Source organism: Helianthus annuus, chromosome 2 (assembly GCF_002127325.2).
Source record: "Helianthus annuus cultivar XRQ/B chromosome 2, HanXRQr2.0-SUNRISE, whole genome shotgun sequence".
Lineage (NCBI taxonomy): Eukaryota > Viridiplantae > Streptophyta > Magnoliopsida > Asterales > Asteraceae > Helianthus > Helianthus annuus.
In genome coordinates this window covers 17,464,896-17,476,582 of record NC_035434.2, presented here as the reverse complement: position 1 = coordinate 17,476,582, position 11,687 = coordinate 17,464,896, and the positions used below count along the sequence as shown (strand labels likewise).

The 11,687-nt window shown below is 40.2% G+C and overlaps 1 long non-coding RNA gene across 1 annotated transcript; it reads right to left on the bottom strand.

Moving 5' to 3' along the window:
• Window positions 1–240: 240 nt before the first annotated feature.
• On the bottom strand, window positions 241–649 carry LOC118483871. Its single transcript, XR_004871991.1, has 3 exons — window positions 545–649; window positions 382–447; window positions 241–304 (listed from the first exon to the last, which is right to left on the bottom strand). It is a non-coding gene; the product is annotated as an uncharacterized LOC118483871 (long non-coding RNA).
• Between the last annotated feature and the right edge of the window lie 11,038 nt (window positions 650–11,687).

Sequence of the window (11,687 nt, the reverse complement as noted above, 5' to 3'; positions counted from 1 at the left end):
CATTGTATTGTAACCGTTTTCTAGATTAATACAATGGAGTGTTAATTGGTGAATCTTGTGTTTTACGTGTTCGTCACTTGGTTTAACTTACCCGTTTGGATTCCGCACTTTCGGGTTTGTCGGAAAACAGGGAATAGTGGTTACTCGATCCTCCGGGTGGACCTACACAAAAATAATTATGAAATGTGAAATGACAAAATATACCACCTTAGTTCCAACCATGCAACTTAGTTCCAACCATGCAACTGTGCAAACGAGCTACTAATTCATGAAAGTGTTTCAGTTCTGAATCCACATTCGTTTCCTAAATAGTAACAATCACAAGTCAAAGGGTTAAATATGAGTTTTAAAGCAACCATATGAACGAACGGGTCAACCAACCTTGGATGAATTTTTTGGGTGACCAAGAATCCTTGCAAGTGATGTATGAAGTATGGCAGGAGCATACTAGAACATTTAAGTCAAATCATAAATATCCATTAAAAAACGCTGAATCCCGTAAAAAGATTGAAGTGTAAGATTGGTAATTTAGTAAGCTTCTTACAAGTTGCTTTTCTGGTGCACGGGGAAGAGCGTTTCTTAATTTAGAACGGATAGTCAGGATCCGTCCCAGATATCACCTAGGTAACAACATCATCAAACACTAAAAAAAAAATAAACTGAATAAAACTATATAGCATATACAAACTGTACCTGCCAGCAACCCAAAAGCACACCAGTTGAAGTCAAAACGACCCAATCTAACAAAATTGTCACCGGGCAGAGTTGATTTATGACTGAGTTTACAGCATCCACTTCCGCCTTGACCTGTCGAAATTACGTTTAGTAAAGAAATAATCATTTAAAGTATTAAAATGAATGCAGGTGTAATAGAAAGATGCTTACATCCTCTTCTTAAGCAGGAACGGGTGAAATGTGGTGTGAAGCAATATCTCACCAGAAGGGCGATATTAACTGCATAGATCCAGTGAGAGATGTAAAGAGTGGTTCTACACCTCTCAGATCTTAATGCATCCAAAATGAGTGCCATAAACATGACTAAATCATCTCAGCTACGTAAACACAACTGATTTTCAAATTTCAATTCATGTCACACTAATCAACAATCTTATTTCAAATATCCTCGTCTCACATACACACTATTTCTATTCACACTGATCAACAGTCTTATTTCAAATATCCTCATCGCACATACACACTATTTCTCTTCACAATTAAGCATTCTGAATCTCTCAGCTACGTTGACTCAACCTTTTTAGGTCAATTGAGTTCAATTACAAACGTTCCCCTTGCAAAATTTCCGTCAATCAACCTAAACCTAACCTAACTTGCAAAATTCACTTGGCTTAATATTTAACCTAAACTAATTCACAATTTCCGTTACACTAGCCACTGTGCAAAATGCATATATAAAAAATAAAAGTATTCAAATACTTATAGCATATATATAAAAGGGGAAAGCAACCTTTTCGTTTTCAAAACGAGTGCGGATATTGCCGAGCTCTTTATCAACACGAAGACGCTCTTGTTCTTTGTTCTGGCAGTTACGGATCTTGGAGATGAAGACGGAGAAACCTCTCATGTCGGACAATGCCATATCCGATAGACGGAGATCAGATCCAACGGAGAGATAAGTGTTGGAGTAGAATAAGGCAGTTTGATTGTGGATCCAAATCCAGTTGGATCAGGAAATGGTAGTCCACTTGTGTAGTCGTTAGAGCTGTGCGTGACGGTGATTCTCGACGAAGATGTGGATCTCTGTAGGTCCCTTTTCTCGGAGGATCGAGAACAAACCTAAACCTTGTTATACTAACCCACTAGCGAGTGCGGAATCCAAGCTAGCGGGCAAACCGGGATGATGCAAGAACAAACACAAGAACACACAAAGTTCACCGATTAACACCACTGTATTAATACGTATGAAGGTTTACGGTTACAAGCACAATGTTTACAATCTTGTTTGCAAACTCTCTAAAGTGTGTGTGTGTGTGTTTTCCAGCAGAGTTTCACTAACTCTCCAAATGTGCATCTATCTAACACTAACACACTGCATGGGTATTTATACCCATACATAACAGGTCTTGGTCGAAGGATCGATAGATGGTCCGAAGGATCATCTGTCGATGACAATGTGTCCGAAAGATCAGCATGGACATCGAAGGATCATCCTTCGATGCCTAATGGTCGAACCATGGTCGAACCATATCTTTCGAGCACCTCGAAGGATCAGTTGTATCCTTCGAGGCTATCCTTCGATCCAGACAAACATCATGTTGTCCAAGTCAAACTAGGAGGATAGTTAACTTGGTCAACTTACAGACTGATTTAGGACATCGTTTACATACAGACCGAATACAGACAAAGTACAGACACAAGTGCACCAACAAACTCCCCCTTGGCTGTAGCTTTGTCTTTATCTTGTCTTTATCTTCTATAGATGTAGACTTGTCTCGAACTTCGACAGTCTTTGGTCTTCGAGTTTCCAAAACTCTGATGTCCTTTCAAGTCTTCATGGTCGGAGGATCTTCAAAGTCTTCACGTCTTGAAAGCAGAGAGTGTATCAACAAACTACCCGTATCATGTAGGCAGTGTGTTAACAAACTCCCCCTTAACATAAGCTCCCCCTTGAGTTATGCTCGTGAAATACTTTAACTTTATGAAGTGAGATCCTTGTGGTGTTGATGATAGCCAGCGGCAACTCGATCATCTTCATCTTTTGAGTGCCTTCTCGTCGTGTCTTCATTCCAAAGCTTGTCATCGACCATGTTCTCCTAGCCTTTAGAATCTGCACATGCAAGAAATCTAAACGCGTAATGAGAACAACTGCTTGGAACATAGTATAAGCAAATGACACACGAATGACCATGTCACAATCAAGCACCGTCCGACAGTTTGAAAGTTTAATAAATTTTTCAAATCTTAAATTCTAACTTTCAAAACATGCAAATTTCGACCGTTTATGAAGATTTAGTCAGTTTGGTTTTCGTTCAGGTTTCAGGCAACGAAGACTTGAGCTCCAACATCGTACGATCGAAAATAAAGCAGAAATAAAATCTTTTTGGCTTTTATAAAGTTTATATTAAACCACAGATTTCAGGTGTGTTTTTGAAATAAAAAGACAACAATTTAAAATCCTTTGAGTGTTATCAAACGACATCACCGCTAATGTCGTGCTGATATGCACCAAACGACGAAACTGTTTAAAAGAAAGCAATAAAAGTTAAGCAGTAAATAAATAAATATATACAAACATTCTTTTTGCGAGTTTCGAGGGTAAGAGAATCATATCAGTGTACGGTCATGCCAAAACACTCTTGTTGTTCAGTTAGTTAATATTAAGATAAGCATCCTATAACAATTATCGGTATTGTTGTCCACTTAAGCTCAACTTATCAGATGTAATCATGTTTAGAGGATACGTTAATGTATGATTTATACTTACCGACCGGTGTTCATCCACATCACGACACATTCCCGTATCAAGGTATGCACGAGAGTTCATCTTACCGGTGAGTATACCGATTATCATCTGTTTGACCGTATAAATTGTGAGATACTCACTTATTTTGATTTGAAAACAAGTCCTTTGTGATATAATCACTTATTGATGAGGAACTTGATTTTCGTATGCATGAGGGCACAGGTGCAAGTCCGTGAACAGGTCAGTACTTCCGTACAGCAGAGAGACGAACTTGACACCCGGATAAATGTGATATTTTATCACTTATTTGATTTGGACATGTGATTGTTTATCACTTATTGAGGTCGAATGCAGTATGCAATATGTGCACGTATGTATAGTATCATGGAAGATCTAGACTTGCGTCCCCGTTATTTTTCGGTAAAAGATACAACCATGATACCCAGATGATAAGCAGCATAAAGACCGAATATCTCAGAACCTCGGCAATCTATCAAACGAAATTTCGGTACTAAGACCATATGCCAATGAATGGTTCCCACCTGGTCTTCAGTCGATTAAGATTTATATCACCCTGCACACTTTAAAATGATTGTGAGCCTACCGATACATCTTATATAGAGCTGCTTATCGTTTTGCATTTAAGGTTTAAAGAGGTTTGAATAGACCACTGATGTACTATCATTTTCTCTTTTGCTCGCCAGGAAACTCATTTTTGTTTTTCTATTGTTTTTGTGTTTTTGAAATTTTTCAATGTTTTTGTATTTTCCGATTTTTGGATTTACTCCCCCTAAAATCAACAAACTAAGATAAATTTAAAAACACAAAGGTATTTACAAAAATGATTTTCCGATGTTGGTTTACTCTTGCTTGACCTTAATGCCGTTTACCAATAATAAGAAGTCAAATCTAGATTTGTCAAAGGCTTTGGTAAATAAGTCGGCACGTTGGTCATCGGTGTGGACCTTAACAACATCGATTAGCCTTTTCTCAAAGCAGTCACGTATGAAGTGATATTTGATTTCGATGTGTTTGGTCTTTGAATGCTGCACAGGATTTTTAGTGATATCTAAAGCAGCAGAATTATCAACGTATATAGGAGTAGTTAGGAATTCAAAACCGTAGTCCCGCAATTGTTGTTGGATCCAAAGAACTTGTGAACAACAACTTGATGCAGCAATGTATTCAGCTTCGCATGTTGATGTAGCGACACACGTCTGCTTCTTGCACTGCCAGGTGACTAGGCGATTTCCTAAAAACTGACATCCAGCCGTTGTGGATTTGCCGTCGATTTTACATCCGCCAAAATCAGAATCACTGAATGCGACCAAGTCAAAGTTATTATCCCTAGGATACCACAGACCGGTGTCTGGATAAGCCTTCAAATAACGAAAAATCCTTTTGACAGCTGCAAGATGTGAGGCCTTCGGGTTGACTTGATATCTGGCAAGCAGGCATGTTGGGTACATTATATCTGGCCTTGATGCTGTGAGGTACATAAGGGATCCGATCATCGCGCGATAGTATGAAGGGCTAACAGGTTCACCCTTTACGTCAGGAGTTATTCCGTGATTAGTTGGCAATGGGGTACCAATGGGCGTTGCATCGGACATCTGGAACCGGCTCAAGATGTCTCCAACATATTTAGTCTGATGGATGAATATCCCAGACTCTGTTTGTTGCACTTGTAGGCCCAAAAAGAAATTCATTTCCCCCATAGCACTCATCTCGAATTTATCCTGCATGATGCACTCGAAATTCCTGCACAAAACATCATTAGTAGAACCAAAAATAATATCATCAACATATACCTGTACCAGAAGAAGATCTCCATCTTGTTCTTTGATGAAGAGAGTACAATCGATAAGACCTCTTCGAAAACCGTTCTCCAACAGATATGTAGATAGGGTTGCATACCAAGCTCGTGGCGCTTGATGAAGACCATATAGAGCTTTGTTGAGCAACCAAACCCGATCGGGATGAACAGGATCTTCAAAACCTGGAGGCTGTTCGACATATACCTCTTCTTCAACCACACCATGTAAAAATGCACTTTTGACGTCCATCTGGTAAACTTTGAATCCTTTGAATGATGCATAAGCCAGAAAGATCCGAATAGCTTCCAGACGTGCAACTGGTGCATAGACTTCGTTGTAGTCGATCCCCTCTATCTGACGAAAACCTTGAACGACTAAACGAGCTTTGTTTCGAATAACCACTCCACGGTCGTCTTTCTTGCATTTGAAGACCCATCGAGTGCCAATCTTCTTATAATTCTCAGGTTTTTCAACAAGCTTCCAAACACCCAGCTTGTGAAATTGCTGTAATTCTTCCTGCATGGCCACAACCCAAGCACTGTCTTTCAATGCTTCTTTCCACGACTTTGGTTCTTCTTGTGACACATAACACGCGAAGGACCAGTCATTTTGTTGACCAGACTCTCTTATAGCTGAATACAAACCAGCATTCCGGTTGTTTCTCAGCTGATTACGCGTCTGCACACCGCGATGGACATCTCCTATGATATTCTGCTGGGGATGGGTATCGTGAATCCGCATTTCAGGATTATCTGGCACACGAGCATTGATACCCAAATTGTTCAGATTAAGATCAACAACCAACTCCACACCAGGAATGTGGTTAGAAGTGGATGCATTCCCTTCAGCAGTATCTATATTCTGCGTATGAGGTGTATCCCCAGAGGCACCTTGAACAGGAGCAGCTGGAGCTGAAGATCCTTCGGCTGCATCATGATATTCATCATCCTCAGAAGAGTCATTATAATCAGCAGCATCTTCATAGACCTCATTTTGAACCATATTGTTGACTGACGTAGAAGCTTGAGGGTCAACAACAATAGGTCTGACCAATGGCGAGACAGCAGCGTTGTCACTTTCTAACAACATCCGAGCCGCTGCTGATTCTTCGTCAAAGGTTGGCAGATTGAAGGAGTTAAATAATCCATCATAATCGAACATCCACGGATCACCCGGAGCCCTAACAGGACTCGTGTACCTTTGAACCCTAACTTCACTCCATAGCTCAATCTTTTTGGTAGCTAGATTCCAAACACGAAAATTCGGAGTTGCATATCCAAGGAAGAAACCCTCGATAGCTCGTGCACCAAACTTTCCATCCGGTTCAATCATAGTACAAGGAGCACCAAACGGTTCAAGGTAAGAAAGATCCGGTTTCCTTCTCTGAAGGAGTTCGAAGCAAGTCTTGCCATGTCTCTTAACTGTAAGAACTCTGTTCAACGTGTAGCAAGCAGCCGATACAGCCTCTCCCCAGAATTGAATAGGGAGTTCCGACTCTACTAACATTGTTCTTGCAGTTTCAATAATAGTTCGATTCTTCCTCTCAGCGACACCATTTTGTTGTGGAGTATAACGAGAACTGTACTCATGAAGAATGCCTTTAGAAGTACAAAACTCATCCATAACTTGATTCTTGAATTCAGTTCCATTGTCGCTTCGGATCCTTTTCACTTTCAACGTATAGAGATTCTCCAACATTGTAAGAAGATCCTTGAGGATGCCAGGAGTTTCACTCTTGTGTGCCATAAAAGATACCCAAGAAAATCTAGAGTAGTCATCAGTAACTACTAAACAATAAGCATCACCAAACGTTGTCTTGTGCTTCATAGGTCCAAAAAGGTCCATATGAAGACGTTCGAGAGGCATGCTGACAGTGTTGATTTTCTTCAAAGGGTGAGACTTCTTCGTTTGCTTCCCCTTTTGGCAAGAGACACAGATATCTTGTAGATGAAAACTTCTAACAGGCACACCATTCACAAGATTATTTTTCACCAAATGGTTCATCTTTCTCAAGTGAATGTGCCCCATTCTTCTGTGCCAAGATATAGACTCCTTTTCTGTGGCTTTTGAGACAAAACAAGTAACTTGTGCAGATGTAGTAATCGCTTGGCTCATATCGAGAATATAAAGATCATTAACTCTCGGAGCCGATAAGAGAACCCATTCTTGTGGAATTTTGAATCCAGGCTTCAGCACATAACAGCCAGCATCATCAAAAATCACTGAGAACTTTTTATCGCAGATTTGCGACACACTGAGAAGATTGTGATCAATTTGCTTCACATAATTGATCTTATCAAAGCACACGATGCCATTGGAGATACTTCCTTCTCCAGTGATGTACCCTCCTTTATCACCCGCAAAGGCAACATACCCTCCTCTGATATTTCTCACGTCATACAGGAGCCGTAAGTCGCCAGTCATGTGCCTGGATGCTCCACTATCAACAATCCAATGACTATTAATAGTTCCTCCTAGAACATCCTGCACATGTCAAATAAACACATCAGTTGAGAATGGGGACCCAAGCCTTAGTGGTCTTGGGTCGTCCCTTGGCATCACGATACGTAAGCTCTATCTCTTGATGGTTTTCAAGAACAACCGCTCCCCCTGAATTGTCACCCGACTTAGATAACCAAGTTTGTCTTTGCCTACCAGTTTTTGAAGATTCTGGTTTTACAGGTTGTGACACTCTTGGTTCCTTTTGAACTGTTTTAACTTCAGATTTTAAAGCTTTTTCAACAGTTTTTATGTTCTTACGTCGTTGTTTAGTTTCTTGTTCTTTTACAGTTCGTTTATCTTGTTTAGGTGAAACTGACCGACGTTGAGGGTGAACTGCTTCAGGTGGAGCCTTTTCAACCAACTTCTTCTTTGGAGCATTTGGGCAATTTCTGATAATGTGCCCAATTTCTCCACATTTGAAACAAGTTCTCCTTTCAACAGACTTAGGAGAACTTGATCGACTACCAGATGTCGATCTTGTAGAACCTGAGGTACTTGCTTTTTCATCACACCCGTTTGTGTGTTGGGTGTAATTGTTATCACTGTTTCGTTTCAAAATTTTGACTTGTTGTACAAAATCAGTATTTGATTTGTTTTCAAAAGTCTCAATTTTATCTGTACCTCTTGATGCTACAAACTTAACATCTTTTCCTTTCTTCATGTCACGAGCTCCTTTTGATTCAACTTTACCCTTTGGCTTTGGAGCTCGTTGTGGTTGTTTACCCTTAGAAGCAGTAGGTTGTCGAGTGGTTGGAGATTTTTGATTGCCAAATTGTTTCCTAATCTCAGCCTTAGGAATTGGATCACATTGTGTTACCACAATTCCTGGAAGTGTTTTTCCCAAAAATTTATTTGTATTGTCTTCAAAGACTTTGTCAATCAAAGATTTATTTACATTTTTAATTGGAAAAACATGATCTGAGTAGATTTTATTATCTCCGACCAAAGTGTACAACACATTACTGCTTTTAACAGTAGACACACCTGTTTTATCAACTTTGACAGGATCAATCACTTGCTCCTTAACAGATGGAACATCAGGAGTATCAGGATCACAAAGGATGTGATTCTCTGGTGGAATGACTACTCCGTTCATCTTGCTAAGTGATTTATCCTGATCACCTACATCCAATTCCGATTCATCATCCGATGACTCGCAGTCCTCGATGATTGGAGGACTTTGTTTCACGGATGTTGAAGCTTCCTGTTGCTTTGTGGATGTATTCTCAGAATTCTCCGGTTTGAACCCTAGGCCAGTAGAAAATTCCTCAAAATTCAAAGGCACACTGGGTTCATACCGAGGCAATTCCTCTTCATCAGGCATCTTGGTATAGTTGTCCATCAAAGGGGGTGGACATGCCTTATACCCTACACCTTTCACGTTACCTTTCAGTTGTTGAACGTCTATGATGTGATCAAGCACAAATCGGGAGTTAGAATAACTATCCAATTTCTGTTTGATCGCATCATGCTTGCATTGGGCAATGGCTAATTGCTTCTTAGTTTCTTCCACAAGGTTAATGTATTCGTTTATGCTTACTTGTTTGTGGTAAACTACTTTGTTAACCTCGGACACATTTTTCTTTAATGTTTCTATTACAGATTTAAATTCTTTTTCATTCCGGGTTAAAGCCATGTTTGCCTCTTGGCATTTCGACAGTTCAATAACCAAATTCTGATTATGACTATGAAGCTTTTCTGATTCAAGCTTCATCTCTGCACATGAGTTACAAATACTAGGGACAGGAGGTTCAGAAGTTACCTGACTAGTAGAGGCTGAACCATTTGCCATAAAGGCAGTTTGAAAAGAAAAAGCTCCATCTTCAGAGAATAGCTTTTCCATTTCCGTTGATGTAGCAGCAGCCTTCCTAATCAGAATTGATTTCTGACATTTAAGCTCATCAGCTTCATTCAGTAGCTCCTGTATATCATCATCTCCTTCTTCATTCACATCAGGCTCTGAGTGATTATCCCCAGAAACAGAGCCTTCTTCATCCGAACTGCCCGAATAACCAGAACTGTCATCACTCCCAGAAGATTCTTCTTTATGAACCTGCTCGATGACTTTAGCATACAATGCAGTTCCACTTCCTTGATCACCTTCACCAAACTGCACTGACCAGTCACATCCTTCATCAGCTTGAACAGCCAAAGCCCGATTGTGATTGGTAGCTCCAGGCTGTCCCTGATTGTTGTTCACTGCCACCATCCTCCTCTCACGGTTTTCTTGTTGGGCATTCACATTTGTCTGGTTTCTGAAGGGGTTATGATTGCCGTGTTTTGTTGGTCGAGTGCACTCACGTTTAAAGTGCCCTTTCTCGCCACAATTAAAGCACGTGACGGCATTAATATCAAACCCATACTTCGTGTTTTTCTTTCCTTCCAACGAAGTTCTTCCAGTTCGTGCCATGAAATCTTTTGCCCTTCTAACCGCACTAGCAAAAGCCCATTTAATATCCATCAACTCCATTTCTTCCTTGTCGATCTGATCATAATCTTCATTGGTCATGTTGATGTTTCCAAGCTGACCAGCTACCAAACCACAGTAAGCACTGACCATGGTGTTGATAATTTCCATATGTTCCTTAGCAACTTCAATGCTAAGGTGTGAAAGATTTGAGTTGTCGACTCGGATTGTGTGATGACTTTGAGGTTGAGGTTGAGGATTGCTTGTATAGTGAGCTTGCTGTTGTTGTTGTTGAGGTTGTGGTTGTGGCTGTGTTGGAACAGGAATATAGGACCTCGGATCGAATTGAGGTTGTGGTGGAGCAGCTGTTGATTGAGGAAATGGAAAAGAACTCGTATTGGACACAAAAGCAGTTTGAAGCTTCGGTTGCTGAACAGAACTAGCTGAAGGACCAAAACCAGGCAAATACATTTCTGTATTTTGAGGAGCTGGAGCACGCCTTGCTTTCCTAATTTCTTCATCATTTTTATGTTCCAGCTTCTGAATGAACTCATAGATGTTAATCTCATCTAGAGCTTTAGTATGCTTCAACAGCTCAATAAACGAACTCCATTTTGGGGGTAGGGCGTCAGCAAACCTGTTCACCATGTCTTGTTGAGTAGCTGCCACCCCATAAGCACACATTTCACTAATCAAATGATAGAAACGTGTGGTCATATCATTCAGAGTCTCGTTTTCCAAAAACTGAAAAGATTCAAATTCTTTCTTCAACAAATCATGCCTAGACTTTCGAGCAGCTGCATTGCCTTCTCCTCTAGCAACTAAGGCATCCCACAATGCTTTCGTGGTCTTGCAATATGAAAACTGATGGTAGATGTCTTTGTTGAGTGCTTGAGTAAGTATGGCATATGCCTTTTTCTCCAATTCATAAGCCTTCTTGTCATTTTCAAGCATATTGGCGTAACCTTCTGAAGTGGATGCTCTACTTTCAAGACTTTCATTGAATGCATTGACAAAACACATCCAAAGGTCGGTGCTTTGTCCTTGAACATATGTGTGAAAGCGGCCTTTCCATGACGGAAAATCGTTCATGTGGTTCAGCTTTGGTGGACGATTGTTACTGCCTGTTTCACTCTCACTAATCAGAAGATTCTGAAGACTTTGACTTTGATTGGATACCAAAGCCCATTGACACGAACTTATTGATTGTTGTTGTTTTGGAATGGCACTCGTCATATATTCAGCCATCGACATCTGTTTCAGATCTGGTTGTGGATCCGTACTCCAATCCCAAGGACTTGTGCAACTCATTGTGATCAAAAATTAACAAATAACCTACACACCACAAACTGTTAACAACAAACAGACAACAATGAAGGATACAATCTGATCGAAAGATCAAGACTTGTTCGAAGGATCAACAGTGATCGAAAGATTACTGTTGAGTTTCGAGCAAAGCCTTCGAAAGATTCTCAATGAAAGATCCTTATCTTTCGACTGATTATCACGAAAGATTCACAGTTCGAAAGATCTATATCTT